The sequence below is a fragment of the Equus przewalskii genome, chromosome 9, assembly GCF_037783145.1.
Source record: "Equus przewalskii isolate Varuska chromosome 9, EquPr2, whole genome shotgun sequence".
Taxonomy (NCBI): domain Eukaryota; kingdom Metazoa; phylum Chordata; class Mammalia; order Perissodactyla; family Equidae; genus Equus; species Equus przewalskii.
In genome coordinates this window covers 24,722,772-24,732,973 of record NC_091839.1, presented here as the reverse complement: position 1 = coordinate 24,732,973, position 10,202 = coordinate 24,722,772, and positions in this window count along the sequence as shown.

The following is a 10,202-nucleotide window of genomic DNA, read 5'->3' as shown; positions in this document are numbered from 1 at the left end:
TGGTTTTTCTCTAGATTATACATTGATGATACATAAACAAGAATTCCCTGGTTATACGTCAAACAAGTTCAGAGATGCTGACGCTGTCTGTGTGGAGGGAGGCAAGGACCAGGGTGGATAATTATTCCCTTTAGCTCCAGGAACTGCAGCTGGGGCTGTAGGAAGTAGGTACCCTCCATCTCTTCCTGTTGCTGATGTCTCCAGCTGGCGCCTTCAGTCATGAGATGAGGGGTTGCAAGGTCATGTGACACAGGCTGAAGATGCACGGCTGCTTCACAGCACAGCGTGGATGTTAGTGTACTGACTTAAAGCCTATGCAGTTTTCTTGTTAGATTCGCCTGTTAGACCAGGGAGAGGGGGCCCAAAAAGCTGCCCACAGTGCTCTTGTTGTGTTGTGTTTTGTGAGACGCAGCTTTTGTGGTTGTGTATGGAGCGTGGAGGGAACACTGATTTTGAATGAGTGCCCGTGTGTAAGTATCCTCTCACGTACTTACACTGTGGCTGCTTTTGCACAACTGCGGAGTTGAGTAGTTACAATAGGAATTGTATGGCCCACGGAGCCTGAAACACTATCCGACTGATTCTTTAGATTCCAGTCTTTGTGGTTGTGTGGTGTATGTGTAGGGAACCACAGATAGTGAAATTTGTGTGTGTGTGTGTCTAGAAGCTACCATTTGTGGAAGTGTGTGCTTGTATACGTATATGGCTGGGTTTTCGTGGTTGGGTATGTGTGTATGGGAAACCACTGTGGCTGTGTATTGAGACACAGTGTGTGTGTGAGTGTGTGTGTGTTTTCCTGAGGAAGAGTTGCCCTGAGCTAACATCTGTGCCCATCTTCCTCTACCCTGTATATGGGTCACCACCATAGCATGGCCTGACAAGCAGTGTGGGTCTGTGCCTGGGATCTGAACCCATAAACCCAAGCTGCCAAAGTGGAGCAAGCCGAACTTAGCCACTAGGCCACAGGGCCGGCCTCCAGTTTTTGTGTTTTTAGAGGTGTGTATGTGTACAATTCTGATTCCAATTCCAGTGTGTGGATTTTTCCCCACCATCAAGCAATTCCCCGACACCAGCTGGGTATTCTACAATTTAACTCAATTCTGATTCTATCTAGCTGACAGTAGCGTCAGATCCCACAGACTAAGGGCTCAGTCCCGAAGACTGCCCCCACAGCCCACATTAGACACCAATTGCAAGTCCAGGTTGTCACCTGTGCTTCTCACTGACCAGCTAGAGGTCAGAGGATCCAATGACCACCTCCTTGGGTTTGATTAATTTGCTAGATCAGCTCACAGAACTCAGAGAAACATTTTACTTACTAGATCATCAGTTATTATAAAAAAATATAACTTTAGGACTGGCTAGATGGAAGATTTGCCCTGGGCAAGGTATGTGGGAAGGGGCTTGGAGCGTCTGTGCTCTCTGAGCCCGCCACTCGTCAAGCACCTCCATATGTTCACCAACCCAGAAGCTCACTGAAACCATCCTTTTGGGTTTTTATGGAGGCTTCATTACATAGGTGTGATTGATTAAACCATTGGTCATTGGTGACTGAACTCAATCTCCAGCCCCTCTCCCTTCCCCAGAGGTCTGGGGGTGAAATTGAGCTTGATCTGATGTCATTTTTGTTTATTTCATTTATCCAGTATTTTATCTAGTTTCTATTATGTGCCAAGTATTTTGCCAAGTTGGTGTAAAATGGTAGAATAATAACACAATAAAGATGATAATATAAAGAGTCATGGAGATCACAGCCAAATAAATGACCCTTACAGTAAACAAGCAGACAAATAGAAACACAGTACAACATTCATATAATATAACACTGTCAAGTGAAATAAAGAGTCAGGGTGATATTAGTGAAGGATTTTATTCAGTAATCAGCGTGAGGAATTGGAACCCTGGGAAACAGTTCGACACTGTGCTCTGATGGACCTGCTCCAAGGTGTGTGAGTTTAAGTCCAGCATAAATCTCTTTCACAAAACAGTGTATGTGCAGGGAAGAGGAAAAAAAACTTACAACTAGATCTTTTTTGAAAAGGGATAGAGTACATCTGGGGTTTTCTCTAGATTATACATTGAAGGTAATATAAACAAAAATTTCTTGGTTATACATCAAACAAGTTTGGAGATGCTGATGTTATCTGTGTGGAGGGAGGTAAGGACCAGGGTCGTTCATTATTCCCTTAATCTCTAACAAATGCGGCTGGGATATATGAGAGTGAGGTCCCCCTTTATCTTTTCCTGTTGTGGATCTGTCCAGCTGGCATCTTCAGTCATGAGGTGTGGGGTAGCAAGGTCATTTTGACACAGGCTGAAGATGGCCTTCACGGTTGCTTCACAGGAGAGCATGCGTTTTTATTGTACTGACTTAAAGCCTATGCACCTTAGATTCACCTGTTAGACCAGGAAGAGGGGTCCCAAAAATCTGTCCACAACACAGTCTGATCTGAGAATATTCTGATCGTTTGTCCACTACCAGATCACAGAAGATGGGTTGAGAGAGTTTCATGAAATTTAGATAATGTATTTTGTATCATATGATTTAAGCTGTAATCTAAGGTACAGATTCACGTTTATATCCCTGGGGATATTCAAAGTTAGAATCTTCCTTTAGAGCTCCTGCAGTTATGCATCATAGGTTTGTGGAGCTGTTGATTGGGAAAGACATGCCCTACACACGTCATAATTAAAGGAACCCCAATGGCGCAGCGGTTAAGTTCGCACGTTCGCTTCAGCAGCCCAGGGTTCGTTGGTTCGGATCCCAGTTGCGGACATGGCACTGCTTGGCAAGCCATGCTGTGGTAGGTGTTCCACGTATAAAGTAGAGGAAGATGGGCACGGATGTTAGCTCAGGCCAGTCTTCCTCAGCAAAAAGAGGAGGATTGGCACTAGTTAGCTCAGGGCTCATCTTCCTCAAAAAAAAAAAAAAAAATCCTGCAACTGTTCCCCATTGTTTGGGGCTGGCCCCGTGGCCGAGTGGTTAAGTTCCCGTGCTCCACTGCAGGCGGCCCAGTGTTTCGTTGGTTCGAATCCTGGGCGCGGACATGGCACTGCTCTTCAAACCACGCTGAGGCAGCGTCCCACATGCCACAACTAGAAGGACCCACAAGGAAGAATATACAACTATGTACCGGGGGGCTTTGGGGAGAAAAAGGAAAAAAATAAAAAATCTTTAAAAAAATAAAATTAAAAAGAAAATAAAGGAACCCAACTGGGTTTGAAATGTGAACACCAAACCAATGCTTTCTCTGAATTGTATGTGATAACTTATAATTGAGCTGCTTTCCATGTGGGCAACTCAATGTCAGGCACATTATGCTAGGGTGCAGCGGAGTTTTATTTAGCTAATGAAAACTGAGTGTTCTCTGGGGCAATACCAGGGAGATTGTCTAGTATATGAATATGTAGCTTTGAACAAAGTTATCTGATATGCTCACTTTAATCAATCAACGTTAAATCTGTCCCACAGACACAGGCATTCAAAACAACCAGAGAAGTGATGCAAACTGACGTTGCGTTATCAGCTCGGCCTTGGAATTGAAGAACGACCTGGGAAAGAATTGAATGAGGAGATGGGAGGTTCATAAGCGAGGGTCTTTCTGATTCTTGTTCCTGCCCAGCTAGATTTATTTTCTATCTATGGTAATAGATCCCAGTTGACAACAGATTGTTCCCAGCTGGGACCTCCCTTGGAGTGGACGATCTCCAATATCCAGTTGGTTCCTGAATAGGGAGGGAAAAGAGAGTGTCGTCTTTTTCAATCTGACTTTTCACTCTAACACTACATCTTTTTTTTTTTTATGATAGCTTTATTGAGATATAACTCATATACCATACAATTTACCCATATAAAGTACACAATTCCATGGTTTTTAGTATAGTCATAGATATGTGCAACCATCACCACCAGTTAATTTTAGAACATTTTTATCACCTCAGAAAGAAACTCATAATTCTAGAGAGGAAGATCCAAGATGGCGCCGTGAGTAGTCCTCTTTGTCTCTCGCCCTTCGAGTCTACAATTATTTGGACACTTATCGCTTGACAAAGGATATCCAGACAGCATCTCAGGACGTCTGAGACACCCACGCGACTATACATCGGAAGGCGGACGGACTTTCCTCCGGGAGGATGTGGAAATAGGTGAAAACTCTCCGACCCCGACGGGCAGCCTAGTACCCGCAAGCGGCTTTCTTCCAACGGACGCCCCCAGAGGATCCACACACATCTAGGGCAGGAGCGAGAACACAACAGAGGAGCGACGGTGGAAACAGGTGACCAGAACCCTACCTAAACCCCCCGCAATTACTCCTAAACGCAGAGGGAAACTTTGGAGTTGCACACCTGAGCCTGCGGGGAGAGTCTCTCCCCGCCATTGGCGGGGAGACCCAGCCTGGTGCTCAGGGCGCCCGGAGGGTCGCAGAGAGAGTCACGGAGGGTACGGAGGTCTCCCAGCTGCCGTTGCCCGCCCCGTGGGACTAGGGATTGCCGGAGATCTCGGAGAGGACCGGGGCGGGGGGAACTTTCAAAGGCCGATCCTGCGACCCGGAGGGGAAGCCCCAGAGTTCCGCCAGGCAGCAGACAAAACTCTCTGTCTGCCATTAGCAGAGGGGCCACGCCCAGCATTCAGGGCTCCCGGGAGAGGCCCGGACAGAAGCCCAGAGGGCGGGGCGACCCCCAGCTGCCGTTGCCCGCCCCGTGGGGCTAGAGATTGCCAGAGATCTCGGAGAGGACCGGGGCGGGGGGAACTTTCAAAGGCCGGTTCTGCGACCCGGAGGGGAAGCGCCGGAGTTCCGCCAGGCAGCAGACAAAACTCTCTGTCTGCCATTAGCAGAGGGGCCACTCCCAGCATTCAGGGCTCCCGGGAGAGGCCCGGAGAGAAGCCCAGAGGACGGGGCGACCCCCAGCTGCCATTGCCCGCCCCGTGAGACTAGGGATTGCCGGAGATCTCGGAGAGGACTGGGGCTGGAGAGAGTTCCAGAGACCCAGCTTAGTAGCCTAGGGGGAAACCCTACAGGCTCACAGCAGCCTTAGGGAAAGCCTCTGCACAGCACCAGTAGAAGGCACCCAGCCGCCAGCCACAAGGCTGGAAGACCCCAGGGCAAAAGCAGCATAGCTAGGTGTACTAACCACAGACTGTAGAAGATGCCAATAGCTCTCCTGCGACCCATAGAGGACAAGTGAGATTTGGTGGGTGCCGACAGCAACGGAGCGACAAATATAAGTGATCCCACCCCTGGCCGCTGGAAAAGCCCATAACACCGTTGCAGACCCCAAGGAGAGAGCACATCTAGGTGGGCTGCAACAGTAGGCACCTGCAGCCTGAAGCCCCCCTGTGACGGCCCCCACGGCAGAGGAGGGAATCCAAAGGGCCACTGTGGCTACAAAGAGGGGCCCAGGCCCAGTTAGCAACTACGGACATGGTTCCCAGTTGGTGAAGTATAAACAGCTGCTCCCCCCACCGCAGCAGCTCATACAAGTGAAAGGAGCAACTAAACTCTATCTCCATGCGGAGGCACAAATCAACAACATCAAGCAAGATGAAAAAATACATTAAATCTCCAGAACAGAAAGAAAGTAGCAAATACACAGAAAACAATCCCAAAGAAAATGAGATATATAACCTAAATGATGATGACTTCAAAACAGCCATCATTAAGATTCTCAATGAGTTAAGAGAGAATTCTGACCGTCAACTCAACGAGTTCAGGAGCTATGTCACAAAAGAGTTTGATACGATAAAGAAGAACCAAACAGAAATATTGGAAATGAAGAACACAATAGAGGAGATTAAGAAAAATCTAGATGCTCTGAACAGTAGGGCCGATAATATGGAGGAAAGAATTAGCAATTTGGAAGATGGCAATATAGAATTGTTGCAGGCAGAGGAGGAGAGAGAAGCAAGACTTAAAAGAAATGAAGAAACTCTCCGAGAATTATCAGACACAATTAGGAGATGCAACGTAAGGATTATAGGTATACCAGAGGGAGAAGAGAAGGAGAAAGGGGCAGAAAACCTATTCAAAGAAATAATGGCTGAGAACTTCCCAAATCTGGTGAGGGAGATGGATCTTCAGGTGACAGAAGCCAATAGATCTCCAAACTTTATCAATGCAAGAAGACAAACTCCACGTCATATAGTAGTGAAGCTAGCAAAAGTCAACGACAAGGAGAAAATATTAAGGACAGCCAGGCAAAAGAAACTAACCTACAAAGGAGCCCCCATCAGGCTATCAGCAGATTTCTCAGCAGAAACTTTACAGGCTAGAAGAGAGTGGAATGATATATTCAAAAATCTGAAGGACAAAAATCTACAGCCGAGAATTCTCTACCCAGCGAAAATATCCTTCAAATACGATGGAGAAATAAAAACTTTCCCAGATAAACAAAAATTAAGGGAGTTCATTGCCACAAAACCACCTCTTCAGGAAATCCTCAGGAAAACCCTCATTCCTGAAAAATCCAAAAAAGGAAAGGGGCTACAAAACCAAGAGCAGAGGAGAAAAGTAGAAGGACAACAACAGAGAGTAGCAGCTCTACATCATAACAGATTAAACCATGGGACGAGAAACAAAGGAAACTGAAGAAAACCAGAAAACAAGACACAAAATGGTAGTGGTAGGTCCCCACCTCTCAATAATCACTCTAAATGTAAATGGATTGAACTCCCCAATCAAAAGACACAGAGTGGCAGGATGGATCAAAGAACAAGATCCAACAATATGCTGCCTCCAGGAAACACACCTCAGCCCCAAAGACAAACACAGACTCAGAGTGAAGGGATGGAGAACAATACTCCAAGCTAATAATGAACAAAAGAAAGCAGGTGTCGCTATACTAATATCAGACAAGGTAGATTTCAAAGCAAAACAGATAAAGAAAGATAAAGAGGGACAGTATATAATGATAAAAGGGACTCTCCACCAAGAAGACATAACACTTATAAATATATACGCACCCAACACAGGAGCACCAAAATTTGTAAAGCAACTCTTAATAGAACTAAAAGAAGACATCAACAACAATACAATAATAGTAGGGGACCTCAACACACCATTAACACCAATGGACAGAACATCCAGACAGAAAATCAACAAGGAAATAATAGAATTAAATGAAAAATTAGACCAGATGGACTTAATAGATATATATAGAACACTTCATCCAAAAACAGCAGGTTACACATTCTTCTCAAGTGCACATGGAACATTCTCAAGGATTGACCATATTTTGGGAACCAAAGCAAACATCAATAAATACAAGAGAGTTGAAATAATATCAAGCATCTTTTCTGATCATAACGCTATTAAACTAGAAATCAACTACAAGAAAAAAGCAGAGAAAGGTGCAAAAATGTGGAGACTAAACAACACGCTTCTCAACAAACAATGGATCATTGAAGAAATTAAAGAAGAAATCAAATATTATCTGGAGACAAATGAAAATGAGAACACGACATACCAAATCATTTGGGATGCAGCAAAAGCAGTCCTAAGAGGGAAATTCATCGCAATACAGGCTCACCTCACTAAACAAGAAAAAGCTCACATAAGCAACCTCAAACGACACCTAACAGAACTAGAAAAAGAAGAACAAACAAAGCCCAGAGTCAGTAGAAGGAGGGAAATAATAAAAATAAGAGCAGAAATAAACGATATTGAAACAAAAAAGACAATAGAAAGGATCAATGAAACAAAGAGTTGGTTCTTCGAAAGAATTAACAAAATTGACAAACCCCTAGCCAGACTCACCAAGAAAAGAAGAGAGAAATCGCAAATTAATAAAATCAGGAATGACAGAGGAGAAATCACAACAGATACCAATGAAATACAAGAGATCATAAGAGAATACTATGAAAAACTATATGCCAACAAATTGAACAACCTGGAAGAAATGGACAAATTCCTAGACTCCTACAATCTCCCCAAACTGAATCAGGAAGAAATGGAGAATCTGAATAGACCAATCACAAGCAAGGAAATAGAAACGGTAATCAAAAACCTCCCCAAAAACAAGAGTCCAGGACCAGACGGCTTCTCTGGAGAATTCTACCAAACATTCAAAGAAGACTTAATACCTATTCTCCTCAAACTGTTCCAGAAAATTGAGAAAGATGGAGAACTCCCTAACACATTCTATGAAGCCAACATCACTCTGATCCCCAAACCTGACAAGGACAACACAAAGAAGAACTACAGGCCGATATCACTGATGAACATAGATGCAAAAATCCTCAACAAAATTTTGGCAAACCGATTACAGCAATACATCAAAAAGATTATACACCATGATCAAGTGGGATTTATACCAGGGACACAGGGATGGTTCAACATCCGCAAGTCAATCAACGTGATACACTACATCAACAAAATGAAAAACAAAAACCACATGATCATCTCAATAGATGCAGAGAAAGCATTCGACAAGATGCAACACCCATTTATGATAAAAACCCTCAGTAAAATGGGTATAGAAGGAAAGTACCTCAACATAATAAAGGCCATATATGATAGACCCACAGCCAACATCATACTCAATGGACAAAAGCTGAAAGCCATCCCTCTGAGGACAGGAACAAGACAAGGGTGCCCACTTTCACCACTCCTATTCAACATAGTACTGGAGGTGCTGGCCAGAGCAATTCGGCAGGAAAAAGAAATAAAAGGAATCCAAATAGGTAACGAAGAAGTAAAACTCTCGTTGTTTGCAGACGACATGATCTTATACATAGAAAACCCCAAAGAATCCACAGAAAAACTATTAGAAATAATGAACAACTACAGCAAAGTAGCAGGGTATAAAATTAACGTGCATAAATCAGTAGCATTTCTATACACTAACAATAAACTAACAGAAAAAGAACTCAAGAACTCTATCCCATTCACAATCGCAACGAAAAGAATAAAATACCTTGGGATAAACTTAACCAAGGAAGTGAAGGATCTATACAATGAAAACTACAAGACTTTCTTGAAAGAAATAGGCGATGACATAAAGAGATGGAAAAACATTCCTTGCACATGGATTGGAAGAATAAACATAGTTAAAATGTCCATACTACCTAAAGCAATATACAGATTCAATGCTATCCCAATCAGAATCCCAAGAACATTCTTCACAGAAATTGAACAAACAATCCTAAAATTCATATGGGGGAACAAAAGACCGCGAATTGCTAAAGCAATCCTGAGCAAGAAAAACAAAGCCGGCGGAATCACAATCCCCGATTTCAAAACATACTACAAAGCTACAGTGATCAAAACAGCATGGTACTGGTACAAAAACAGGTCCACAGATCAATGGAACAGAATTGAAAGCCCAGAGATAAAACCACACATCTATGGACAGCTAATCTTCGACAAAGGAGCAGAGGGCCTACAATGGAGAAAAGAAAGTCTCTTCAACAAATGGTGCTGGGAAAACTGGACAGCCACATGCAAAAGATTGAAAATTGACCATTCTTTTTCACCACACACCAAAATAAACTCAAAATGGATCAAAGACCTAAAGATTAGGCCTGAGACAATAAGTCTTTTGGAAGAGAATATAGGCAGTACACTCTTTGACATCAGTTTCAAAAGAATCTTTTCGGACACTGTAACTCCTCAGTTGAGGGAAACAATATAAAGAATAAACAAATGGGACTTCATCAGACTAAAGAGCTTCTTCAAGGCAAGGGAAAACAGGATTGAAACAAAAAAACAGCTCACTAATTGGGAAAAAATATTTACAAGCCACTTATCCGACAAAGGGTTAATCTCCATAATATACAAAGAACTCACACTGCTTAACAACAAACAAACAAACAACCCGATCAAAAAATGGGCAGAGGACATGAACAGACATTTCTCAAAAGAAGATATGAATATGGCCAATAGACACATGAAAAGATGTTCATCATCGCTAATCATCAGGGAAATGCAAATCAAAACTGCACTAAGATATCACCTTACCCCCGTTAGATTGGCAAAAACATCCAAAACCAAGAACGACAAATGTTGGAGAGGTTGTGGAGAAAGAGGAACCCTCATACACTGTTGGTGGGAATGCAAACTGGTACAGCCACTATGGAAAACAGTATGGAGATTTCTCAAAAAGTTAAAAATAGAAATACCCTATGACCCAGCCATCCCATTACTGGGTATCTATCCTAAGAACCTGATATCAGATATCTCAAGAGTCCGTTGCACCCCTATGTT